Source organism: Rousettus aegyptiacus, unplaced genomic scaffold (assembly GCF_014176215.1).
Source record: "Rousettus aegyptiacus isolate mRouAeg1 unplaced genomic scaffold, mRouAeg1.p scaffold_m13_p_11, whole genome shotgun sequence".
NCBI classification, from domain to species: Eukaryota; Metazoa; Chordata; class Mammalia; order Chiroptera; family Pteropodidae; genus Rousettus; species Rousettus aegyptiacus.
In genome coordinates, this window is record NW_023416286.1 from 44,324,531 (window position 1) to 44,332,902 (window position 8,372).

Genomic DNA, 8,372 nt, shown 5'->3' on the forward strand with positions numbered 1-8,372 from the left:
GGAGGAAGGCAAAGATTGGTAACAGTCATATATCAACAACATTCACCCATAGCCCGTACTTGTGGCAAAAGAAGCTTTGTTTTTCTACATCTTTCCAACATCAGAATCTTGTTTACCTCTCCTCCAAGATCAAAGAGAATTCTTGTCATTGGAGAAAAACTAAGGAGGTTTTCATTGCCAATTAAAGTAATTAAGGATGCTTTCAAGCAGGGAGGAAAAGCATGTCTAGCCTAGCAAAGGCCTCAGTCACGACATAGAAAGAAAAGGGGTCAAAGTTATATTAAGTGAATAAAAGTTCTCTTATTAAAGAAAATAATTTTCTTAATGATGAGATGATTTTTATTCTTGATATTATGGAAGAAAGTCAGCTGCACCCCAGATTGGAATTCCCTCCTCAATGCCACCTCCATATACATATCCTATTTTCCACCCTACAACCCTATCCATGGAACAATAATTTCCCCACTTTCTGTGGGAGGGTGCCCTCTGTTTGGATTATCCCAACTTCCAGAGCAGGAGTAAGTGGCAAAATTACATATTATTTAGCAGATGAAATAAACTTGAAAATGTGAAGATATAAGAAAGGATCTGGTAGAATGACATTGGATGGTTTTACAGGGAAGGGAGATATGTCCTAGAGAAAAGGAAACTGAAGGGATCAAGGAAGATGAGTGTGTAGGCCTTACAGATGCTGCCACCCCAGAGCCACCCACACCCTGCTATGGTCAATTCCACTGTTTTCATCAACATCACCATCAATGGCAAGTCTTTGGGCAGCACTTCCTTTAAACTATTTGCAGACAAAGTTCCAAAGACAGCAGAAAACTTTCAAGCTCTGAGCACTGGGGAGAAAAGATTTGGTTACAAAGGTTCTTGCTTTCATAGAATTATTCCAGGATTTAGGTGCCAGGGTGGTAACTTAAAATGCCACAATGGCATGAGTGGCAGGAAATTTGATAATGAAAATTTCATTCTGAAGCATACGAGTCCTGGCATCTTGCCCCTGGCAAATGCTGGACCCAACACAAACAGTTCCCAGTTTTCGACTGCACTGCCAAGACTGAGTGGTGGGATGGCAGGCATGTGGTCTTTGGCAAGGTGAAAGAGGGCATGTATATTGTGGAAGCCATGGCACACTTTGGGTCCAGGAATGGTGAGACCAGCAAGAAGATCACCATTGCTGACTGTGGACAACTCTAGTAAATTTGACTTGTTTTATCTTAACAGTAGACCATTCCTTTTGTAGCTCAAGAGAGCACTTGTCACCCCCATTTGCTCGGAACACCCTATAAACTTTGTGCTCTTGCTGCAGTTCACTGGTTTCTAGATTTTCCTTGTCCTCCTCCAAGTCTAGCTAGCTAGGTTGCAGAGTTAAGTTTATGATTATGAAATAATAGCTAAACAACAACGACCACAAAAAAGGGGTCTATGAAGTGAGGTAATAAGAAAAAAAGTTAAGAAAAGTAGTATCATGTGGGACACACACATACACGCCATCCCCTCCCCCCAAAAATGGCTAGACAACATTATTTGGGTCCAAAAGAATGAAACGTTTTTATCAGGGGTACAATACTAGACCAACTACCTAAAGCTTTTAATTAAAAAATTGCTTAAATTTTCATTGCATTCAGGTTTAGGAAAATGGTAACTGATTTGTTGATACTGTGTGATGAGAACTTTTTGGATACTGGGTGGTAAGAACTATTTTCTAGAAGACAACCAACCCAACTAAAGAAATCTGCCTTTCCCACTTCCCCAGAAAGTACCTAGAGGCACACCCTATGGGACATTCCATTTCCCTGTGAAGAAAGTTGCCCACTGCGAAGGGGTGTGTGTGTGTGTGTGTGTGTGTGTGTGTGTTTGATTTTCCTAGTCACCTATCCAGCTAAAAGGGCAAATGCACAAAAATACTAAAAGTGGTTGCCTCTATGTCATAGGATTAAGGGCGAAATTTGTTTTCTTTCATATATTTTTATTATTTTCTGAATTCCCTACAATAAGAATAAATTATTTCATAAAGAGAACAAAATAAATGTTGTTTATATATTAAAATCTCTGTAATCCTATGAGCAGGTGGCATCAAAAAGAAGCAGGCTTTTTTTCTCTCTCAAATGAATTAAGAAGAGTGGAAGCCTATCCCAGATGTGATGATACCTGTGGACACCACTCGCTTTTAGGGCTCTCCCTTAGCCCCCTGAGACTTCACAGCATCCCTGGGAGGTAAGAAATCTATGAGATGAATAATAAGGCCAGAAAGGCACTTTATCTCTTAGTGAAAGGGTACTGACTGGATCTCAGAGAATAACTTGGAGGTTAAGGTGCCCTGGCCAGAGCTGCCTAAAATAGGAAGCTTTCCCATCTGCAATTCACACACATACTGACAAACCTCTGTGTCCATGAGTCCACAGCTTATACACCCCCAACCACCTGAATCTGTGACTTAGGCAGGAGGAAAGAAAGAATTGCGCAACCCCAGCCATGATCCTCACGCTCCTCTTGGTTCCTTTCGAAGATGGAGAAGTGTGACAGTCTCATGTTTAGTTGGTCATGCCAGAGATCCTGGCTGGGCCACCCTAGCCCCGTTAGCTATTTCATTACATTAGTTGCATGACATTTTTACAAAACTGCACACCTTATCGAATCAGGCACTCTTCGGACATTAATAAAAAATAAAATGCCTCCCCACCACAGCTCTCTTCCTCTGAAGTTTCTACCTTTTTTCTAATCACTTTAGCTGGGGATGGTGTGTTTTTTTACAACATGAGTCAGATGGGTTGGGAATGTGCCACTTTGAAAAGAAGATGCCCTAATACGTGAACATAAAAAAAGCAGATTTCCAGTTACCTCAGCTTTTCCACCTGTTCTGGACACCTATTAAGAGGTCCAAATTGATCCCATTAGCTGGACCATCCTAGTTGATATGTGTGAATTCAATAACAAAACTCTAGGCTGCATCAGCCAGTAAGGGTCATTAACAGTGTCTCATAGGAAGTTTAATATTAAGAACTTCAGTAAAAGTGACTTAAATTTTTCAATTAATCCTTTTGCTGTCTTCATAAAAACAACTTTAGTAATTGCTATGGATCAATATCTGAACTAGGCTGTCATTGGCAACTGCAGATAGTGATATTGAAACCCTTCATTGCATATTACAATGGGCCGGTCACTGTACAGGGTACTGTCAAGTATGGTCGCTCATCTTCCCAACCACACTGCAGTGTAAGCATAATGAGTCCCATTTTACAGAGCAATAAACTGAGGCCTGGAGAAAATATGTGATACTCTATTGAAAACACCAAATACAGAAAAATATAAAGGAAAAAAATGGCCCTGTAATCAAATCCCCACTGTTATTTTAATCACTTTTTCTCTACTTGTATTATTAAATTTTTAACAAAATTCAAATGCTCCATCTGGTATTTTGTGACTTGCTTGTTCATTATTTGTTCCCATCATTAAATATTCTTTGAGAAAATCATTTTTAATGAATGAACTGTTTACCATTTTTTAGTTGTGCCATCAATTATTTAACCAACCCCCTATTGTGGTAGTTTCTAATATTTTTCTATTATACTAATGGGTGAGATAAATATTCTTGAACACGAATCCTGTACATAAATTTGATTATGGCCTTAGGATAAAATCCTAAAAGTAAAATTACGGGCTCAAAGTGTATGGACATTTTAAGGCTGTTGACACACAAATTGCAGTATTATCCTCCAGAAGGTCTGCACCAATTTATATCCCAGCAACAAGAGATGAAAACATCCTTTCCCCTACATCCTCATCAGCAAATTTTGTGGGGTTTTTAAAAAGTATTACTGATTTATTACTTACATTTCTTTGATGAGTAGTACAATTGAACATCGTTCTGTGTTTATTGGGTACAGCTTCTGTTCTATTGTGAATGTCCAATCATATTCTCTGCCTATTTATCTATCACTGTGTTGGAAAATGCTGATATTCAGGAACTTTTCAATGCTTAGTGTGGTTCTGCTCCTGATGAGGCAAAGTCTCCTCTCTGCGAAAGATGGTTGGTCCTTAATACTGAGCAAATGTCCGGTCCCTAGAGCCTCGCTGCGGGGCTGGAAGGAGGACCTCTTCGGTCTAACCACAATGGCTTTGTAGGCATTTTTCAGGTCCCTGAATTTAGAAAATCACCAGGAAACAATACTGGTACTTCAAGACTAAATGACTTCAATGCATAATTTCTCATGAATTTGGCCTTCCTTCTGCCTTCACCCAGTGACTGAATTAGGCCAACTTGCTGTAGAGGTGCAGCTGTGGCCCTCTCCTCCCTGGAGCAGGGCTGAAAAGCCAGCACATGAGCAAACTGTCCCTGCAGATGGCAGAGATACCCTCTGGGTGCCCCTGAGACACAGCAGAAAGAAAGAAGGGTGGTAGTGGTCACACTTCTGGAGAGGGTGCAATGCTCCTGAAAAGGCCACAGCAGCACCAGTAGGAATAAACATGAACCTCACAACAGCCCGTGACCAATTTGATTTCAGTGGCTGAAATTAATAATCCATCCCCTATGTGGGTCTGTCCCTTGCCCCGTGCTTCTCTCCACTGATAAGCAGTGCACTCTGGCTTGTAATAATTATAGTTGGTGGTTTACATCCTTGTCCCCACCAACTAGAATGTCAAGTTTGGAGCATCTGGTTCCTATTAACAGTTAAAACGCTATAGTTGCTATGGGTGGATAAATGAGTGAATGAATGAATGAATGAATGAACAAAACGATTATTTTATAGTACTTTCATGCTGCTTCTAAATGATAAATTTCCCTAGCCACCTCCCCCATGCAATAGCAGACTCTTGGAAGACATTTATATCTCTCCTTAGATGCCTGGCACATAACAAGATAAATGCTTAATGAAGGAATGAATGAACCAAACCATATTTTGACCACAATAATGCCAACTTGAGCTCATCTTTTTAGAAGTTCTACCCTTAGGAGACATGTAAAAGGCAGCAGGATTCTCAACCATTCCCTGTTATCGCTTGTGCTAGATGGAGCTTTCTCGATTGCATTGTTAAGAGCAGGCCGTGGGCAGCTGGATAATGCTGTGTGACAACTGGCCCCAAAGGACTTTCAAAATAATGAAATGTCTGTCTTTTCAGCCAGACACTGATGAAAACCACGCTTCCCAGAGAAAGAGAGAGATCTGACCCATATCACCTGTGTATACATTTGCTTACATATGCAGATAATGACAAGCTCTGTCAGGACAAAAACCAGCTTAAAATCACAGAACTCAGGTGCCAGCCCCTTATGGCAGCTGGAAAGGATGTTTACAACAGGCACTGCCTTGAACCAAACCCTAGAGTGAATCAGACAACAGATTCTGTCGGAAGAAGTAGGCTATTGCTGCTCTTTAATCATGAGTTTTGTCACAGGAAAGCACCCCAGAGCTCAAGCACTATGGGGAGAGGATCCATGTCACCCACAGGGAAGAATTAATGACAGACCTGGCCAGCCCCTGAAACTGCTGGGCAGGATTCCTGGACTCAGCACCCCAGTCAGCCCAACAGGGCGTACCTGCCTTTTCAGACGCAGAGGAGCTCTCTCGCCTTCCTGAATAATTAAATTTCCAATCCGAAAGAGGTTTTGTTTCCTCCCCTAACAAACAAATCTTCCAACTATTTCAGGATTTCTGGGCTGCATAGGGTCACTGGGTCAACCCTTTGGACAATGTAAAGCTGCCATCAACTCTGAATGAAACTGTAAAGACAAGAAGTCTATGTTCATGCCCTTCCTCCCCTCCACCCCTAATCAGAGCCTTTTTCTGCTGCATTTCATAATCTATTTTGTGAGCAGTTATTTAGCACCTGCTGTGGGTGAAGTTCTGTGGTTCTTACAAAGAAGAGAATGACCCAGAAGGATGTGCAAAGATCAGATACTCAGGGGATCTCTCCAGCTGGCAACATACTTACTACACCCTACTTTGATGATGAGCCCCAGTCAACTACATGCTTCATTCTCCCCATCCACATCCCCTGAGGCCTTGCTAACAGCTTTCACACAGCCCCAATCAGCCTCAGGAGCCCTGTGAGACTGCTTGGTCCCTAGTGGGCTATTACTTGAGCCTTCTAAGAATGCTCACATTACTACAAAGCAAGCTCTGTAAACACTCAGCTTCACCAAGTTTGAAACTTTCCCTTCTCTCTGACTCCATCTGCATCCCCCTCTACACATACTATTATTTTTCCCCAGAATGAGCTTCCAAGGAATTGTTGAAATGGGCAGGGAGGGATAGGAAGGTTTCATCCTTCTCCTACTCTGTTATAACGCTACCATAAAGGTAGCCCTGCCCAACAGCCAATCACAGCAGGCGGCCCTGAGTAGCTGCCATTTCCAGTGTTCCCTGCCCTCTCCCAGGTTCCATACAAATACAGAGAGGGTTCTTCACTTTACCAGAGCCACTGTCCATGGTCGGTTGCCCAAGCAGTCACCACCCTCTCTGCTTCTCACACTGCAGATGCTCCCTCCATGTATCCTCCTGCTGTGTGTACATATGCCTCCCCATGCAGAAAGAGCACAGCCACTGAAGTTTGAGCCTCACAATAGACATATGTGCTTTGAGAAACTGATCATGGCTGCTTCCAAGTCTGTTACCCACTCAGAGAGATGATGGATCCCCATAAAAGGACTTCCAAAAGCTCTCATTGCCTGGAGAAGGAAAGAGATGAGAAGATGACCTGCCCCCATCGTTACTCTCCCTATTGCTAGGTCCATGGGAGAGAATCATGCAGCCTCCCACTCTCACTGTCTTTAGGCACCTGCCTAGAAATCCAACTCTCATGTTCACTTTGAAGATACTGCTTACGCCTCCTCCAGGGGCATGGTCTGGAGAAGGGAGTTCAGCACAGGGTCACAGCACATCTATCCATCTCTTCCCAGATGGCCCATGGGGTAGGGCTCAGGCCATGACACAACAGCTAAACTCATGGTGTCTCATGTCTCAAACCAACAAAATAATAAGAGGGTTGGTGTGTAGTCAGCACAGAAAGATCCTTACTCTACCCTCCAACAGGTAACGTGGTCCCGGAGGTTTTCCTTAAACTGCCACCCTAATTTTCTTAGCCTCAAAATCATCTTTTCCCGTTCCCATTACCCTCAGTTCTTCTCAAGTTACAATGCTAGCAGATAGCAGGGTACAACCTGTTTCATGGTTTTCTCACTTTCAAGGGCTCTTGAATGCTGAAAGAGCTCTAAGAATCAAAGAAATTTAGCTCTAATGGTGAAGTTACAAGTCATTCAGCAAATATTTAGGGCCAGAGGACTTAGTAAGCCTTCTCTTAAATCTCACTACATAGACATCTGCCCATCTGAAAGCCCCTCAGGCTGAGCCAGGCTGGCCAGTGTGGTTCTTTTAAGGATGCCTGTGATACTAATTGTCTTGCTGTTCTTCCTGGATAAATATGTAGCCTTAGGAATAAGGCTGGACCCAGATCATCAGCAATTATATTTACCCATTGATCTACCATCTTCCTCCCTCTTTCTCCCACCACTTTGGAAGCTTTAGCAAAACATATTTCAATTCCCACTTTAAAATGAAATCATTAGCCTCTAAATAATTAACCTGCATCAATAGGAGGTCATGCAATCTGCACACACACCTATACTAGTCAATCTGCCCAGCGAAGAGGAAGAGGAGAGCTTTCCCATAGGGCTTTCATGGAGCTTCGGAGACTGGAATTTGAGGATTGGTGGAGTGTGTGCATTTGGAAATGAAAGCAAGAGACTCCAACTGTAGGGGAAGGGAGAGGAATACTCTCAGTGCTATTCCTAGGTAGCAAGTTCTTGTAGCAACTGGCATCTCTGCCTATCACTACCATGAAACAATACAACGAATGTCTTTTCCTAACACCAAATTAATTTTTTTAATATTTTAACTTCATGTATTGTTTTACAGAAGGGTCACTGAGTGATATATTTAAAACTGGGTTCCCTGCTCCCATAAAAAAACCAGAACTTAATGTCTGATACAGCCAGGGTGCTGCAGAGCCTCCTGGGACTCCAAGTAGCCAAGATCACTGTGTACTGATGATACAGCCCATTATCCACCTGCAGGCTCCCCTATCAATTGCTTATGTAGCTCTCCTCTGCATCTTCCCATGGCCCAGTTCTGACTGGAGTATGAAATACCCAGAACCTCTTCTGCTGGGCACATGGAACACTAATCCCCAAAAATGCACCAAAATAGGATTCTGTGGTCAATAAAATGGGAAATCTGGTATAGTTTTTCTTCTTTCTAGGTACCCACAATATTTTTTATTAGTAAGCTTCTTAGACAACCTTTAGGAAAGACATCTGTTTTTTCCAAACTCACTAACCTTTTCCCATGATGAAATTTTTATTAATATCC

General features: G+C 42.3%; 1 pseudogene; it reads left to right on the forward strand.

Moving 5' to 3' along the window:
• Positions 1 to 721: 721 nt before the first annotated feature.
• Positions 722 to 1,200, forward strand: LOC107501352 (annotated as a pseudogene).
• Positions 1,201 to 8,372: the final 7,172 nt, after the last annotated feature.